Raw genomic sequence first — 19,145 nt, 5'->3', positions numbered from 1 at the left:
AAATTTAATTAAAACCTTACCCGCTTAAGTTGCTAGCCGTGGGAGATACATTTTATGGCACAGTGACACAGTGAGATGCTCTTTTTGGTTTTATACCCTCAAAACAAAGCCATCAATGCCACTGTATTGCCACGGGAGAGCTTTCAAATCTCTGTAGTTTAAAAACAAAACACCTTTTCCTTCCCCAACAGTCTGTTGCAATTATCAGAGTTGCAGCGATGTGTTGGAAATAGGCTGGAAATGTTGTGGGGTGGGGGTTGTTCAGGTTGTTCATTAAGTATGTGTGACTGGCCATGGGCGTGCAAACTTTTTTCTTGTGTTAATACTTAGAGTTTCCAGTTGGCAGCTTGAATTTTATTTTTCTTCCTCTTCAGAGTCAGCATCAACATCATGCAACTTGCTATATAGTTATTTAACTTAATTTTACTTGATTTTACTGTTGGCTAACTTTTACTCCAGGTAACTGATTAATTCCATTCTGTTGCCTAGGTATCCTTTTTCTAATTACTTATCACTCAGTTAATTCTCCACATTTCACATTGATGAATCAGTTGTTATTTTAGCTAGCAAGAGACCAGCTTTCTACCCCAGCTCACTGATGGCTTCGCCTGTGGCTTAATAGCAGTATTGGCTTTCACCCAACTAATTTGCCATCTCTCTTTACCAGCGTCATCTCTCGTGGGAATAAATCCTGGGTTTTTTTCACATTGGTTCCTCTCTTGTCTTGCTGAGCTCTTTGCTAACACTATTCTCCCCGGTCTTCTGTCCCTTCACCCACCTATACCATCTCTGTGCTCTCTTAATCCTTGAACCACCTCTCCTTGTGTCACCCCTCTTTGACTTTTGAGTTTTTCTTGATCCTTCTTAGTCTCTCCCTGTATCCCTTTGGACTTTCCCTATTTTCAGCATCTTCATCCTCTGTTAATCTACTTTTTTTCTTTCCTGTTTCTTTGTACTTAAGGAAATGAAGCTGTCCCGCTGACTCCCTGCTCCTGGAGTTGATTTCTTCTGGAGGCCTCTTGTGGTACCAAATAAATGTGTAGTGGCGGGGCTGAGCTTCTTTCTTCTATCCCTTCAGCTGCCTTTTCACCCTTTCGCATCTTTGTGTGTTATTTTTCTCCAAGAGCATTGGGATTTCCTGTCATCCTTTCCATCCACCACCAGCTAATTTGTCTCCTCTTTCTCCTGCTACGTTTTCTTGTCAATCTTTGCTATGTCTGTGAATAGATAACCCTCTTTCTGTGGCTATTTGTCTAAAAATGAGCACTTCTGAGCTTCTGCTATATTCCTACAAGTTTTCTTTATAAAAGGGTTTTGGCCTGCAGGCAGCAGCTTGGCCATCTCTTGAACATCAACCCTACATACTCCCACTCAAGGAGGTTGTCGTTGACTTGGGGGCACAGCAGGGACAGTGTCAGGCTCAGAGGTCAGGATGGCAGTGGCTCTGGCACCAGCTGGTAACAGCATTTTATGACTCTATTCCAGGCAGAAACAGCGAAGCAGATGTTTCCTCAGCACTTCAGATAAAAAGTAGCTGAGAGTCGCCTCCTAGGCTGTTTGCAGCTTAGGAAGCCTGATTGCTCTCCAAAAACGATTGTCAAACTGCATTACAGCAACAGTGGGGATGGAATGAGCATTAAAATGTGGTTTCTAATGCCTTGTGTCTACCTTGAGAGCGAATCAAGGCAGGAAATTTCTTTAGTGATAATGCATTAAACTAAATAATGCCTTTTTTAGATACTTTTTCCTCATCTTTCTCCCTTAAGTGCATAGTGTGTTTAGAAATCAAAACTGTATCTCAGGTCTTCATTACAAACCTTAATGGACTCATCCTGGCTCCCAGTCTGTAGATGTCTCATCACCTACTTCTGCAACATCTTTTAGTCTTAGAGGTGGCTGTATAAAAATCTTTGAAGGTAAAGAAATCTTCATCTTCCCAGGACATTATCTACTGTTTTCAGCCAGTGCTGTGGGCATTCAAGAGTCCCTGAACATAGTCAGGCTTGCTCAAAACTGCTGGTTTTGAGAGTGGGCTGGGGAGGAAACTTAAAGGTGACAGCAGGATTTGCCTTTTCCTCTTCTGGAAACTTCTGATATAACATCACTAAATTTCTTGGTTAGAGTTAAGTGGACCTTATAATTATACTTGGGGGGGATGGGCAGGGAGGGGATGCAGATGTCTTTGTTCACCACAGCGCTCTAGGCTGACTTTCAAGGAGTATAGAGGAGAGAAGGCCTGGTAGAAGGCTGTTGATTTGAAAAAGGCACAGGGAGCACAGAAAAGGTGTTTCCTCCTGTAATAGTGTTGCACATCACCTTGAGTGGTTGAGGAAGATGCTCAGGAATGGAAAAAGGAAAGTGCCAAAAGCTCCTTTCGTCTCTTGGGTACGTCTTCCTTTTTGAAAACAAGAACCTGGGCCAGCATTTGCCAAATGTTGTCCCTTGCACATCATGTTGCCTTTCATATATCTCTGAAAATTGCATTTGAGGAGCGCTGGGATGAAGTCATATGGAATCTAGAAGGATGATAAAATCAGAGCAAAAAGACAATGTTGTGTTTTTCAGCAGTATCATCTTCTGGTCATGAAGTTTATCCCTATATCGTGCCCTTTTCCTTACTATTGCTTGGTTTAGGGGACTTCTCTAAGGAGACTTTTTTTTGTGTCAAACCTAATAAACCTGGTTTGAATGTGTTATCTCACAAAAGTTACAAGCAGTCTTGTTTATCAACTGTTTATGACCGTGAGTTGTTACAGTTGGAAGTTTTAGTGTGAAGACCTTTAACTCTTATAGTGTAAAGGGAAACCAAATTGATTTGCTGTTCACTCAGGGGTTCAGAAATGCCATAGATGTGGCATTGCTGCTTCCTTCCACACAAGAAGGCAACCTTCAGGAAGTTCCTTGAAGATCACAACTGTGTGATATTATATTTACAGGTCAGAGCAAAACTCTTGAATTCACGGAGAAAATTCAGCTTGTGTTTTGGGACTGGCAGTTTAATGTAATGAGTTGTCAAAATTTTGGTCAGAGTTGGAAAAATTACAGCTTGGAGATTTTCTCTTGCTCTAAACTGAGTGTGCTGAGTTTTTCTTCCATGTTCATAACCTTATTTCCATTCCCTGCCTTGCCTTGTCCATAGATGGCAGTGTTGGCGGCTGCCATGCAGCAGCTCATATGGGACAGTATGGGTTCCTGCTGAGTTCCTGGGTGCATTGTATGTCTGTGGGATACTGAAATTGAAGGAGGTTTGGGCAAAAAGGAAGACAAGGAGGTTACCAGCACCAGATCTATCCCTCTGAACACCAGAGTGACATTCGGATTCATGGAGCACTGGTGCTAAACCCCCAAAAGAAACAATCACTCAACTAAGAACTTAAAATTAGGAGTTTTTGTTGCATCTTTAAATTTCAGAAACAGCAGAGGAGTGGTTTAGGACTCCTGTTTTATTCATATTCTCTACCCAGTGGAGTTAGGTGTAGAGGTGTAGGCTGTATGTGGCTTTTGTTTCAATGAAATAATTGTCAAATATTCCTCTCTGACTGCTCATGTACATCCTTTCACCTGGACATATCAATGTGGTGATGTTTTCAGAAGCATGTGTTATATCTTGACGTTGGGAGGTGTCATCAATTGTCTTTTTTACGGGTTTTGTTGTCATGGGTTGTTTTGTTTACTTGAAGGAAAAGGCATTTCTTAATCATACCAGTTGCTCCTTGTTTGATTTTTAGCTTTTGTTATCAGATCCTCACTTTCTGTCCTGGAAGACACCCTCAGTTAAGGACAGATCACAGAATCACAAGGTTGGAAAAGACCTTTAAGATCATCAAGTCCACCCATTCCCGTCCTAAACTAAACCATATCCCTAAGTACCTCATCTACCCTTTCTTTGAACGCATCCAGGGAAGGTGACTCAACTGCATCCCTGGGCAGCCTGTTCCAGGCCCCAACAACTCTCAGTAAAAAAATTTTTTCTAATATCTAATCTAAACCTGCCCTGGCACAGCTTCTTGCTATTTCCCCTTGTCCTATCACCTGTCACCTGGCTGAAGAGACCATCACCCAGCTCTCTACAACCTCCCTTTAGGTAGTTGTAGGTGGTGATAAGGTCTCCCCTCAGCCTCCTCTTCTCCAGACTAAATATCCCCAGCTCCCTCAGCCATTCCTCATGTGATTTGCCCTCTGGCCCCTTCACCAGCCTGGTTGCCCTTCTCTGGACACACTCCAGGACCTCAATGTCCTTCTTATGGTGAGGAGTCCAGAACTGAACACACCAATGCCGAGTACAGGGGCACAGTCACTTCCCTAGACCTACTGGCCACGCTGGTTTTGATACAAACCAAGATGCCATTGGCCTTCCTGGCTGCCTGGGCACACTGCTGGCTCATATTCAGCCTGCAGTCAACCAACACCCCCAGGTTTTTCTCTGCCTGACAGCTCTCCAGCCAGTCTCCACCAAGCCTGTAGCGCTGCATGGGGTTGTTATGGCCCATGTGCAGCACTCTACACTTGGCTATGGTAAACTTCATCCCACTGGTCTCAGTCCATCGGTCCAGTCTGTTTAGATCCCTCTGAAGAGCCTCCCCACCCCCAGACAGATCAACACTTCCTCCCAGTTTAGTGTGGTCTGCAAACTTACTGAGGGAGCATTCAATCCTTTCATTAAAATCATTTATAAAGATGTTGAATAAAATTAGACCCAGGACTGAGCCCTGTGGGATGCCACTTGTGACCGGCCCCTTTGGTCCCTGCCATCCAGCCAGGTTTTAACCCAGCTGAGGGTCCACCTGTCTAGGCCAGTGGCAGCCAGTTTCTCAATCAAACTGCTCTGAGAAACAGTGTCAGAGGCTTTACTGAAGTCCAGGTAGACCACATCCACAGCCTTCCCCTTGTCCATTAAGCGGGTCACCTTGTCATAGAAGGTGATCAAGTTAGTTTGACAGGATCTACCTGAATCAATTTGGAGGGATTTGTTTTATTCCATACCCTGGACTTGAATGTCCACATGTGAATCTTTTACATGCATTAAGACTATTGCTGCTCAAAGGATGTTTTTGCGGGAATCAGAAGTGACCTGTAAGCTGCAGAAGACACCACAAAGGGAGAAGACAACCAGAAGTGACCACAAGGCTTTACCAAGGCCATACGTCCTACAGCTATTACAAACCAGCTTTTTGGAATTAGAATGCAGGGAGGCCAAGCAGTTGGGATTCCTAGCTAGGGAAGGAGGCATTGACAAGGCAATTGGGAGAAGGCCGGAAATCCTCAGCCTCTGGAGGCGGCTACTGTCAAGTGTGAGGGAAAGGTATCCCATAAAGGAATATATTACATGTCAGACACCCAAGTGTAACAGCGTGGAGACAGCTGTGCAGCACCTGAGAGAATTAGCTGTATGGGACATAATTTATTATGATCTGGACAACTCACAGCTTCCTGCTGATCCTGATGAAGTCCTATGCACCCCAGATATGTGGCGTAAGGTTGTATGACGTGCACCATCAAGGCACACCAATTCATTGGCATCAATGGACTGGAATGATCCACCAACTGTATATGACGTGTCCTGCTGACTCCGGAAATATCAAGACAATGTTTCCCTCTCCATCACCGCAGCGGTAGAGAAACTGGTCCAGTGACTTGATAACAATGTGTCCAACTCCCAGCCTGTATGGAGCAATGCTGCAGCTACTGGGAGAAAGCTTCCATCGTCCCAAGAGGGAGAATACAGAAGGTACACACGACGATGCATACTGCGGTTTTACCTGCTTGACCATGGAGAGGACATGAGGAAGTGGGATATGCAGCTCACCTCAGCCCTTCAAGCACGAGTAAATGAGCTGTGGGGTAAAACAATTGCACAATGAGATTCTGCCAGGAAGAACGCTGCAGCAGTTTCCAACGGGCAGTTCCCTACACCAAGTGGAAGGCCTGCCTCTATGTCTGATGTGTCTGACCCTCTTGAAGGGACCTCTAAGTCCTTTATGCAACCAGTGAACAGCAAATACAATCAGCAGCAATGGAGAGGCCCTGCCTCCAGCCAGGTGGAGGAGAGGGATAACCAGGTTTATTGGACTGTGTGGATCCGATGGCCTGGCGTGTCAGACCCACAAGAGTACAAGGCTCTGGTGGATACTGGTACCCAGTGTACGCTAGTGCCATCAAATCATGAAGGGCCAGAACCTGTTTGTATTTCTGGAGTGACAGGGGGATCCCAACAGTTGACTGTGTTAGAGGCTGAGGTGAGCCTAACTGGGAAGGACTGGGAGAAACACCCCATTGTGACTGGCCAGAAGCTCCATGCATTTCAGGTATTATTAATTTTAGATTATCTCCGTAGAGGGTATTTTAAAGACCCAAAAGGGTACTGGTGAGCTTTTGGAAGAGCTGCTTTGGAGACAGAAGAAATTGAACAATTGCGTGCATTGCCTGGAGTTTTGGAGGACCCTTCTGTTGTGGAGTTGTTAAAGGTCGAAGAACAGCAAGTGCCAATTGCTACGACGACGGTGCACAGAAGACAATCCCGTACTAACCGAGATTCCCTGATCCCCATCCATAAGCTGATTTGTCAACTGGAGAGTCAGGGAGTGATCAGCTGAACCCGCTCACCCTTTAACAGTCCCGTATGGCCCGTGCGGAAGTCCAATGGAGAGTGGAGGCTGACAGTAGATTATCGTGGCCTAAATGAAGTCACTCCAGGTATGAGTGCTGCTGTGCCAGACATGCTAGTACTCCAGTATGAATTGGAATTAAAGGCAGCCAAGTGGTACGCCACAACTGACATTGTAAATGCTTTCTTCTCAATCCCACTGGCGCCAGAGTGCAGGCCACAGTTTGCTTTCACTTGGAGAGGCATCCAATACAAGTGGAAACACAGCCCCACCATCTGCCATGGACTCATCCAGATTACATTGGAAAACTGTGAAGCCCCAGAGCACCTGCAGTATATTGATGACATCATTGTATGGGGCAATACAGCAGAGGAAGTTTTTGAGAAAGGAAAAAGGATAATTCAAATCCTTTTAGAAGCTGGTTTTGCTAAACAAAGTAAAGTCAAGGGGCCTATGCAAGAAAACCAGTCTTAGGAAGAAGATGGCAAGATAGGCTTCGTCAGATCCCAATGGGCATTATCAATAAAATAGCAGCTATGTCTCGACAAAGCAACAAAAAGGAAACACGAGCTTTCTTTGGTGTTATAGGTTTTTGGCAAATGCATGTCCCAAACTACAGTCTCATTGTGTGCCCACTCTACCACGTAACTCGGAAGAAGAATGATTTCCAATGGGGCCCTGAGCAGCAGCAAGCCTTTGAGCAGATCAAACGCGAGATAGTCCATGCAGTGGCCCTTGGGCCTGTCCGGGCAGGAACAGATGTTAAAAATGTGCTTTACACTGCAGCTGGGGAGAATGGCCCTACCTGGAGTCTCTGGCAGAAAGCACAAGGGGAGACTCAAGGTCATCCGCTGGGGTTTTGGAGTCGGGCCTACAAAGGATCTGAGGCCATTTATACTCCAACAGAAAAGGAAATACTGGCCACCTCTAAAGGGGTTCGAGCTGCTTCGGAAGTGATTGGAACTGAAGCCCAGCTCCTCCTGGCACCCCGACTGCCGGTGCTGGGCTGGATGTTCAAAGGGAAGGTCCCTTCTACACACCATGCCACTGATGCTATGTGGGAGCAAGTGGGTTGCACTAATTACTCAGCGGGCTCGAATAGGAAACCCTGATCACCCAGGAATCGTGGAAGTGATCACAGACTGGCCTGAAGGCAAAGATTTTGGGATGTCACCAGAGGATGAGGAGGTAACACGGGCTGAAGAACCCCCACCTTACAACAAACTACCAGAGAATGAAAAGCAATATGCCCTTTTCACTGATGGCTCCTGTCGCCTTGTGGGAAAGCAACGAAGATGGAAAGCTGCTGTATGGAGTCCTACAAGACAAGTAGCAGAAGCCACTGAAGGAAAAGGTAAATCAAGCCAGTTCACTGAGGTGAAGGCCATCCAGTTAGCCCTGGACAGTGCTGAGAGAGAAAAGTGGCCAATGCTCTACCTGTATACTGATTCATGGATGGTAGCCAATGCCCTGTAGGGGTGGTTGCAGCAGTGGAAAAAGAATAACTGGCAGTGTAGAGGCAAACCCATATGGGCTGCTGACTTCTGGCAAGATATTGCTGCCCGGTTAGAGAAGCTGGTCGTAAAGGTACGTCATGTTGATGCCCATGTACCTAAGAGTCGGGCTATGGAGGAACAGCAAAACAACCATCAGGTAGATAAGGCTGCTAGGATTTAAGTGGCTCAGGTAAATTTAGACAGGCAACGTAAGGGTGAATTATTCATAGCTCGATGGGCTCATGATTCCTCAGGTCATCAAGGGAGAGATGCAACATATAGATGGGCTCGGGATCGAGGGGTGGACTTGACCGTGAACGCTATCGCACAAGTTATCCATGAATGTGAGACGTGCTGCAATCAAACAAGCTAAGCGGTTGAAGCCCCTTTGGTATGAAGGACGGTGGATGAAATACAAATATGGGGAGGCCTGGCAGATTGACTACATCACCCTCCCACGAACACGCCATGGCAAACGTTACGTGCTTACGATGGTGGAGGCAACCACCGGCTGGCTAGAAACATATCCCGTACCCCATGCCACTGCCTGGAATACAATCCTGGGCCTTGAAAGGCAAGTCCTATGGCGACACGGCACCCCAGAAAGAATTGAGTCAGACAACGAGACTCATTTCTGAAATGCTCTCATAGACACCTGGGCCAAAGAGCATGGCATTGAGTGGGTGTACCACATTCCTTATCATGCACCAGCCTCTGGGAAAATTGAATGATATAACGGGTTTTTAAAGACTACACTGAAAGCAATGGGTGGTGGAACATTCAAACATTGGGATACGCATTTAGCCAAAGCCCCATGGTTAGTTAACTCTAGGGGATCTACCAATCGGGCTGGCCCTGCCCAGTCAAAATTTCCACGTACTGTAGAAGGAGACAGAGTCCCAGTGGTGCATATGAAGAGTATATTAGGAAAGACAGCTTGGGTCATCCCTGCTTCAGGACAAAGGTAAACCCATGTCTGGGATTGGTTTTGCTCAAGAACCTGGCTGTACTTGGTGGGTAGTGCAGAGGGATGGAGAAGTTCAATGTGTACTTCAAGGGGATTTGATTTTGGGTGAGAATAGCCAATATAATTAATAAAGTAGAAATTGTGTTATAATAATTGCTAAATTATTATTGTATATTCATTATTGCTATAATTTCTGTATGTTGTACCAATGGCATTACAGCCAGAGTCATACAAGTTAATGAAGGATGAGTGCCATGATGATGACCTGGCCTCCCAAGAACTTTTTTATTCTTTGAAAATAAACACCTTTGATTCACAGACTATGAGGATGGACCATGCCAGGTGTATCGGTCGAGAGCCCAAGATGCAGCATGCAAAGATCCAAAGGCACATACTCATACCCTGAGAGACTGTTATGACAAATGGACCCTGAAAATCATGGACTAAATGAACTCAACAAACTCAGAGCGATGGCCCATAGACTAAGGGAGTAATATCTGTATGCACGCGTGTGTGTATACATGTGTACATATGTATATGTGTGTGTGAAACAAGAAACTGGTTGTACCCAAAAGAAATTGTTGGGTCTTGTTATGATGTAAGTGGTATGGAATAAGGGGTGGATAATGTCCTGGTTTCGGTTAGGATGGAGTTAATTTCTTTTCTAGCAGCGGATGAAATGCCGTGTTTGGGAGTTAGGGTGGGAGCGGTGCTGATAACACTCTGATGTTTTTCATTGTTGCCAAGCAATCGAGGAGTTTTTCAGTTCTTCTTATTTCTCTATTCACGAGAAAGGAGGGGGCGCAGCCAGGACAGGTGACCCAAACTGGCCAAAGGGGGTATTCCATGCCAATTATGTCATGCTCAGTATAAAGGGGGGCTGATGGGAAGAGGAACAGGCGGCTCCAGGACGCGCGTTTTTCGGGGACAGTCCGGTTCTGGGACAGCTCTGGGCTGCACAGCCTGAGTTGTGTGGTTCAGTGAGAAACTGCATTGTGTATCAACAGTTTCATATATGTTTTTCTCTAAAGTCCTGTTATCGTTGTTATATTTATCTTTCTGCTATTCTAGTAAACTATCCTTATCCCAACCTGCAGGGTTTTTGGTTTCTTGGGTTTGGGGTTTTTTTTTCCCCTTTCCCTTCCCTCCCCCTCTCCCCCCATCCCCCCAACTTTCCCTCCCTCTTCTTTAGAGAGCAGGCAACTGCATGGATCTTGCCTCTCAGCTGGGGCAAAACCACGACAGTTGGGTTTATCTCTCATCTGCTTTCCCCAACCCTGTTCTCCATAATGATGTTGAATTCAAAGGCATGGTTTAACCCTTGCTTCCCATCAGCCATGCCTCTTTCTCATATTTTAATTTCCTGCTTGCTTGCAAGTGGTTAAGGGGCATTGAGACATCAGGAGTGTCAAAAACTAGAGCCACACTCTGTACTCTGATTCATGGAATAAATAATGAGAAAACCACAATATGATAATTTTGCCCTTTGGCTATTGAAGGAGCAGTATTTTTAGCTGATGCCTGGGACTGAAACACATAGAAACACCAGGGAACCAAAGTTTTACTATTCCTACAGAATTCAGTGCAGAAGACTAATACTAGCCTGCTTGGTTTTGCAACATTTTTCAGCAAGTATCTCTTTATTTTTTGAAAATTCTATTTTATTAGTATTCTGTTGTCATTTCAGACTTAAAAAACGTGTTAAGGGGAAAATCCAGAACAGAAAAATATTTTGAATGCTGCTGCTGTTCAGAACTTTGCTGATGGTTCTGTGAATGTTTGTTGGTTTTTTTTTTAAACTGCCAGCATAAGATATCTAGATGTAAATTTTTTAAAAAAACCCAAACCAAACAAACCCAAAACCCACACCTTGAGGGAGATGGATTGTACATTGAGCAGCAGTCAACCCCATGTTACCCTCACTGGTTTATGTGGTGCAAACCTGGCTGTGGGTAGTGAAAATCCTGGTTTCAAAGCCCCCTTTGTGTTTATGTTCCCCTGACGTGACCTTTAGTAGGGCTTTGGACTCTCAATGCCACAGCTAACGTGGGTTATGCTATACACAATCTATTTTCCTCCTTTTTCCAAATGTTCTCAGTATAAAGGCAGCAGTTGAAGGCATCTAGCTAGAGGAAAATGACGTTTTTCGGAAGCTTAACGATTGGGTTGGTCTCCAGCATCGAGGTTTCTCCATGAAGCCTGTGTCAACACTTTTTTGGGCTTCAGAATCTTCTCAGTTTTTGATGGTGGTTGGGAATAGAGGGTCCAATTGAAGTTGGCAACTGACAGCGCATGGTCAGCAGACCAAAGCCTTCACCCATATGTGGATGGCTGAATCTACAGAACTCAAGTTTTCCCTGTCTGGTGGGTGAGGTGCCCCCAGCATGCTGTGGAGGAGGACTTCATTGCAAAGAGGAGGGCAGAATGCTGGGCAAGGTGTCTGAAGCTCTGGTGGTTGGTACAGATGATGATGATGGCACAAGAAAAGGCCCTGTGAAGTGCCCAGATGTCAAATGTGCATCTGGCCACCTTGGAGGTGTGTGTGAGCTGCTTTGCTTCAGCTGGTCCCACCAAACAAAGTTTGGGTTCTTTGGGTGTAACAGTGTGAAGAAAGAAGGGTGACATTTCCTCCAAGTAGTGGAACACTGTGAGTTCGAGCTGTGAGTTGTTGTTTCTGTGAGAGGGTTGTGGTAGACACCTCTGTGGGAAGGGTGAGGTGCAGATACTTAGATATGAAACACCGCATCTTGTTCCAGCCATGATGTCACCATTGCAAATGAAGAAAAGGAGAAAGCAAATCAGTTTCTGATGCTATACTTGTCTAATGGCTGGGAGAAGAAATTAATTGGAATTTTGTGAGAGATGATGTTGGATAATTGCTGAGAGCACCCAGTGCAGTTTGTAAATGTGTTTAGACAAGTTCTTCCATTTGGGTATTGTGTCAGTGGGAGGATTTTGCTTGGTGAGGACTTGCAGTTTTGGTCGCAGGGAGTACAGTGGTTCAAAGCAGGAGTTATTGACAGTATTTGTTGCTATTTGTTGTCACAGCTAATGCCTTGCTGTTTCTAATTTTGTCAATACCCAGTGCAAGGTTGGTCTCATAAAAATCCAGTTACTTCTTGAGCACTTTAATTACATGGAGCTTTTCTCCACTCAAGGCTGGGGCAGCCCCGGATGTTCTGCATGGGGCAGAGGATTTTGCAAAGCTGGGGATTTACTTTTCTTAGAGTATAATTCCCCTGTACTCGGCATTGGTGAGGCCACACCTTGAATACAGTGTTCAGTTTTGGGGCCCCTCACTAAAGAAAGACATCTTGGTCCTGGAGCTTGTTCAGAGAAGGGCAATGAAGCTGGTGAATGGTCTGGAGAGCAAATCAAGTAGTGGCTGAGAGAGCTGGGGGTGTTTAGCCTGGAGAAGAGGAGGCTGAGGGGGAGACCTTATTACCACCTACAATTACATGAAAGGAGGTTGTAGAGAGGTGGGCGTTGGTCTCTTCACCCAAGTGATAGGTGACAGGACAAAGGGGAATGGACTCAAGTTGTGCCAGGGCAGGTTCAGATTAGACAGTAGGAAAAAGATCTTCACTGAAAGGGTTATTGGGCATACCCAGGATGGTGGTTGAGTCACCATCCCTGGATGTATTTAAAAGATGGGCAGACGAGGTGCTTAGGGATATGGTTTAGTAGAGGACAGGTACGGCTGGACTTGATCTCAAAGGTCTTATCCAACCTAGGGATTCTGTGATAATCTGACTCAATTGTGAGATGCTCTGTGTTTCTGCTAGTTCTATGGGCGCATCAGGGAGGCTTATCAAGACCTTGATAAGCCTACCAAACCACTGAGTAAATTTTTTTTACCCCCTTGACACTAGGAATTTTTATTAGTTTTAAGTTAAATTGGCAATAGAAGGGGGAAATTGTATTTTTATAGCAGCCGCTATTACTGGGCAACCTGGGAATTTCCAGGAGAGGTACTTGATAGGCCATGCAGGAGGACTATAAAGAGAGGAAGAACTCCTAGGATTCATTAATTTAGGTTGGAAAAGGTATTTTGTGAAAGATTGAAGCTGCTTTATATGTTGAAGTGGATTTTAACTTAAATATGTGAAGGCCATTCAGAGTAGGACAATTAGAGTGACAGAGCACTGGAATAGGCTACCCAAGGAGGTTGTGGAGTCTCCTTCACTGGAGATATTCAAGACCTGTGTGGATGCCTATCTGTGCAATATGAGCTAGGCAGCCTGCTTTGGCAGGGGGGTTGGACCCGATGATCTCTCAGGTCCCTTCCAACCCCTATGATTCTATAATCTATGTGTTGGGTTATAGTCTGGTTTATATAAGTCTTGCATAGAAACTGTTTTTGTTTAGGGTTTGAAAACAACTTTATTTCAAGTTTATTTTTTTCCTAAGGGGAAAATGGTTGTTTGAAGTGTTGGTGAAATGTCCTGCAGAGCTCTCTTTGATGCCTGGATTTCAGCACTTTCAATGTACATTGGATATTTGCTATACCTACATCAAGCTTGGACCCGCCAAACAGCTTTAATTTATACTTGGGTAATACTTTTCTAGGAAACCTGAATTCTTTTGTTTCTCTTCAGGAGTGTAAACCTAGTAAATCTCTCCATTTTCAGCTCTATTCTCAACAACTTAGGCTTTCACCCTAAGTATTAAAACCTGAAGTAGTTGAAGATGTTGTTTGCGGTGGAGAGCTTAAGGAGCAAGGTGCCTTGTTCACTACTTGATTTCCATTTAGACATTGAAGCTCTTGCTCTTCCTAAAATCAAGATCAATGTAAGTCTGCGATTCTGTGTTGTCCAAATCAAGGTGTTAGTTTGGGGGCGGGGCAATATCTAGTAGTCCACAGTGATCTAAGTTGATACGTTAGGGAGGTGGTTCTCCCCCTCTACTTCACTCTCATGAGACCACACCTGGAGTATTGTGTCTGGTTCTGGAGTCCCCAACATAAGGACATGGAACTCTTGGAACAGAACCAGAGGAGAGCCATGAAGATGATCAGAGGGCTGGAGCACCTCTCCAACAACGACAGGCTGAGACAGTTGGGGTTGTTCAGCCTGCAGAAGAGAAGGCTCCAGGGAAATATTATAGTGGCCTTCCAGTACCTGAAGGGGCCTACAAGAAAGCTGGGGAGGGACTTTTTTAAAAGGGCATGCAGTGATAGGATGAGGGGGAATGGTTTTAAATTGGAAGGGGGTAGATTTAGATGGGATATTAGGAGAAAATTCTTCACTATGAGAGTGGTGAGGCCCTGGCACAGGGTGCCCAGGGAGGTGCTGGATGCCCCTTCCCTGGAGGTGTTCAAGGCCAGTTTGAATATGGCCTCGAGCAGCCTGGTCTACTTAGTGAGAGGTGTCCCTGCACATGGCATGGTTGTTGTAACTTGATGATCTTTAAGATCCCTTCCAGCCCAAAGCATTCTATTATTCTTTGATTTCACCTCCCATTTGAAAGTGGCTGAGACATTGTGTGGGTCTCCCATTCTTTGGGAGAAATACTTTTAATTTCTGCTGATCTATGTGACAAGCCATGCAGGGAAGTAGAGCCAGCTTCCTTTTTAGGAGACCACATATCTTCTGGAGCTCATTTTGGAGGTTGGGTGTTGGAAATGAGGTCTGACAGTTTCTTTCCATTCCTGCTGCTTAAAACAGGGCTGTGCCAGGGGCACAGACAAGTCACTGGTGTCACTGAGACAGCCTGTCAATGGCCAAGAGGGTGGACTAGCCAGAAACCTTCATGCTAGTTTTACAGGTATAGCCTAGATTTTTTTTTAAATTTCTCTTACGTTTCATTCAGTTCAAAAGCCATGTATCGATTTCCTAATCCATCAAAAATGCTATTTAAACCAGCCTTCCTAATGTTACATGATGTTATGTGATATAGAAGCACAAAGGGGTTGCCCAGACGGGTTGTAGCTCCCACAGATGAGACCTAGCACTTACCAGTGTTATTTAATTGAACTCAATGATCCCTTTAAGTTCTTGGTGAGAAAAAGGGGATTATAAGGAAAATAGATGAATACAGGGGTTCTCTTGGTTTAAAGTTTTTATTGATGCTGCAGGAGTTCGTAACAAACCAATTAGATTTTATTTTTTTTAAATCCCAACTATTAGTGCATCTCCATAATTGTGTTAATTGCAAATCCCTGGGTATTATTAAAAAGAAAGGTGCTCCTGAACTTGAAAACTCTCATTTGATACTGTACAAGAGACCAGAAGCTGGCCCTTATCTGAGGCAAGGATCTGAGAGTTAACAGGTTGGTGTTGGGCAGGATTTGCAAGGGGGGAGAAAGGAGAAAAAAAAAAAAAAAAGAGTTACAGAGAAATAAAGGTTGAGAGGTCAGTGGGTAGGCTGCTCTGAGGTGCTGGAAATGGTCCGAATAGGCTGTGCCTGGCTCAAAGCTGTTGAGAAATGCTCCAGGGACTTTGACATGCTAATTGAGCTGGTTCTCTAACTTTATTTTTTTATTTTCCCTCCTCTTCTCACGCTTCCCTGGGTGTTAATGAAATAAATGTAAGGGAAAATTTGGTTTATGTAAAATGTCCATGACTTTCCCTTGCTTGTACATATTTTGAGTTTGTTTCCTGTTAAAGGATTTTGGTTAAGGGCCTGTTCCTCTTTCCTTGAGGCAGCAATTACAGCTTTCTCTTTTCTTTTTTTTTTTCTGCCTGACACATTCTTTCAGTAAATATAATGCCATCACTAAGTTCAGAGTTGAAACCCCACTCTAAAGACTTGGAACCTTTATTTTACAAGTATTTTAATGCTTATAGGAGTTAAACCACATTTACAAGAGATAGTGAAATTAAAGACATAAATGTTAATGGAAGAATTAATACTTTCCTCTTAAGGAGACCTTCAGTCTTTCAGATGTGTTGCATGTGCAGAAAAAACAACCCCACACTTGATCACTTTATAACTTACTTTCTGAGGAAGAAAGTTCTCAGTGGAGCACTTAACTATCTTCTGGTAAACACACAAGTGTTTGGGCCACAAACTTGGCTTGCTCTCTACATCCCCATGGACATCCCTGCATTGCTAAGGATGCACCCCCATACTGGTTTAGACTGGGAAAACGTTTTCTTGTGTAGGAAGATGTGTAGGAGGCTGAGGGTTTATTCAAGAGGTGATAAAGCAGCTCTCGCTCTGTCCAGAAGCACCTTAAGGGCCCAGCATCATGTTATAAAACAATGGGCTAGTTAGCGTGACAAACACTCTAAATTTTGTAGCGTTTAGAATTCATTGAAGCCGAGCTTTTGTCCCCATTTGCCATAGCTTATAAAATATACATTTGTGGCTCTCTGTTTCCAACAGTAATTTCTCTCCTTTATCATTGCCTGTTTTGTTGAGCACCAACTCTCAGACTTTGATGCCAAACTGGGACCTGGATGCCTTAGCTTATAACTCTCTTTTTTTAACCCCCTCTGCACCCACAAACCACTTGTAACCATGAGCTTTTCTGCCTTATCTCAACCTTGGCAGGTAATACAGCTGTATTGCTGCAGCCTGCGTTTATATTCGGGTTTTTCCGATTTGATGCTAGATTTTTACAGCTCTGGCTTTCTCAGGAGAAGAAAATACAAAGCTAATTAATATAATCTGGTCAACTCTTCCAGCTAAGTATTAATTTCTGTGTTTTGCTTTAATTTTCTTGTGGCCTGAAGGAGCTGTATCTTAAGAAGTGTGCTCAAAAACCTATGTGATGCTTAGGTTTCACTGAAGACTGTCTGAGATATTAAATTAGCTTTCATCACTGAACTTTGGTGTTGCATCTGAAAATAAAATATTTTGCCCAGAGTCCCTTTCTCTTGGGAGAAAAATCTAAAACCAAAAAGATTCCAGTTCTAACCCCAAATCTAGGGTGTTAGCACTAGTTGCTTAGGTTTTTTTATCAATTTCGACTGCAGAGGTGGGATAGAAATATTTATTACCTATTTTAAAGGCATTCTAGAAATTCTTTGCCCCGTACATACAGGGCATTGAAGTTAGAATTTAAGAAGATGCCAACAAGTTTTTGTTCTCCTCATCAGAAGGATGCCCTTCAACAGTCAGACTATCTTACAGCTTGCTAAAGCTCAGCCCTCAAATTTAATCTTGCAAACACAAGTCCAGAAGCAGCAGTGGGGTAGATTTGAAGCTAGTAAAAACACGTTTAACTTGTTTGCTTTACAAATTTTCTTTACTGTGATTTTTTTTTTTTATTCAAATATTATTTGTTGATGTGTACCACTGTTTCTTTGTGAAGTTATGCGTATTGTTGCTTTTTCTGTTACTGTTCTTGGGCTGGTTTTCTCTAGATGAAGTGGAACTTGTGCTACTTAAAATACAATTCATCTGTACCGTGAATATGTGCAACATTTACCAAAGCACTTCTTCAGATGGCTGAAGAGAGACAGACCGCTACCTTTTATACATGGCCAGCTAAAAGCAGGAGCCTTGTAATTATTTTTATTTGCATGTGCCATAAGTGAGTGCTTATGTACTTTGCCTGCTTTGCACAGGGCTTTCAGTCTAAACGGACAGAAATAATTTGGTTAGAAAGGCGAAGCACACGGATGACTTGTTTTGTGTTAGAAAAGGAGGATTTAAGAGGAAGAGCATTGTTAGAGGATGGGGAAGGACAGGTTGACTCAAGCAAGAAGAATTGTGGCAAGGCCAGGTGGAATTAGCTGTGAAAGAAATGGGCTGAAATCTATCAAGATGATGATGCAGACCGCAGGAAGGGCATGAGGAAAGGTGTTGATGAGGAGGAGGTCAAGCAGAATGAAAGCTGTGCAGGATTGGTGCTCAAGGAAGGACCAGAGGAACAAGATTTTAATGTTGGAAGAAGGCCTTGTGGTATTTTGAATGAGATTAGGGCACGGGGGGGGGGGAAGACAAAATAAAACATTAGGCAAGAGATGCTAAAGAAAGAGACAGCTTCAGATCCTTCAAAGCTCAATTTGTTGTTCTTCCATTCCTTCGGTGGGAAGGCCAGGAGGACCCTTGTACACCCGGAAATAGGAAAAACGCTGTGGTTTTTATAACTGTTGGAGCCCATTCAGGATCAGGGCAGCCCACAGATTCAGTCTTCCTGACCCACCTTCTCTGGGCCCTTTTCTGAAGGCTGACGTGATAGCAGTCATTAATTGTGATTCTGACAGATAAATTTATTTTTTACTTTATTGATCCTCTGGAGGGTCTGAAGACTAACATACTGCCTTGACATTCTGATTTTATTTACCCAGACTTATTTTTCTTTAGGATAGTGTTAGCCCCTACAGCCTAAGTATATGTGTTTTAAAGAAATAGCCTAATTAGTTGCATGCTATAGTTGACTTAGATATCCTTCCTTTTTCTTAGGACAGTTAATTTTCATTAATATCTCCATATCCCCAGTTTTCCCAAAGCAAGGAGCTGTTTTCCTCAGATGCAGCAGATATATTTACATAAGCCTTTACTTATTTATTTTCATATTAGGAGTCTTTTATCAATTTGTAAGTGGCTCTAAAAAGGTTGAGCATAAAGAAAAATAAGCAATGAAATACCCTTGTAAAGAAACATCTCAAGCTTATCCAAATTCTAGGATTCTGATTAATTCCTCTGTTTTAACTCCAGTCCAGTTGCTCGTACCTGCTTTGGGATTAAAAGATTTGGGCCTTTGTGCTTTAGTGTAGCCTCAAACAGCAGTTGAACCAGAGCACGGGGAAGTTTATGGGGAGGTTTTGTCACGGATTGGCAGTGGGACACAGGAGGTCTGATGCCTGCAGCTTGCTGCAGGGGCTTGATTTAAAAAAAGAAACCAGCATTAAGATGTTGGGTGGGAAGCTCAGAGCCTTCCCCTGTCTCTGCTTGTTATTGAGTTGATGCTTGTGGAATTTGCAGGGGGCAGAGCATCCCTGAAGGAAGTGCCAGGGTATGGGGGACCAAGGCTGAATGTTGTCTTTATTTAAAACATACCAGCATTTACTTTTTTTTTGGGTGATGTATGAATGCATATTGATTTTGATGGGGTAATAAAAGGGATGAAGCTATGCTATTAAGTTTAGAGGCAAGCTTTAATAAGCTGTGACATAAATTTAG

At 43.8% G+C, this 19,145-nt stretch overlaps 1 protein-coding gene across 2 annotated transcripts in view; it reads left to right on the top strand.

The window, feature by feature from the left end:
• PRKG1 (protein kinase cGMP-dependent 1) overlaps positions 1 to 19,145 on the top strand; it is a gene marked incomplete at its 5' end in the record, with an annotated part of 496,883 nt that overhangs the window by 354,147 nt on the left and 123,591 nt on the right. The window lies entirely within an intron of this gene.

Source organism: Gallinula chloropus (assembly GCF_964237585.1).
Source record: "Gallinula chloropus genome assembly, chromosome: 5".
NCBI lineage: Eukaryota > Metazoa > Chordata > Aves > Gruiformes > Rallidae > Gallinula > Gallinula chloropus.
This window is presented reverse-complemented; position numbering and strand designations above follow the sequence as displayed.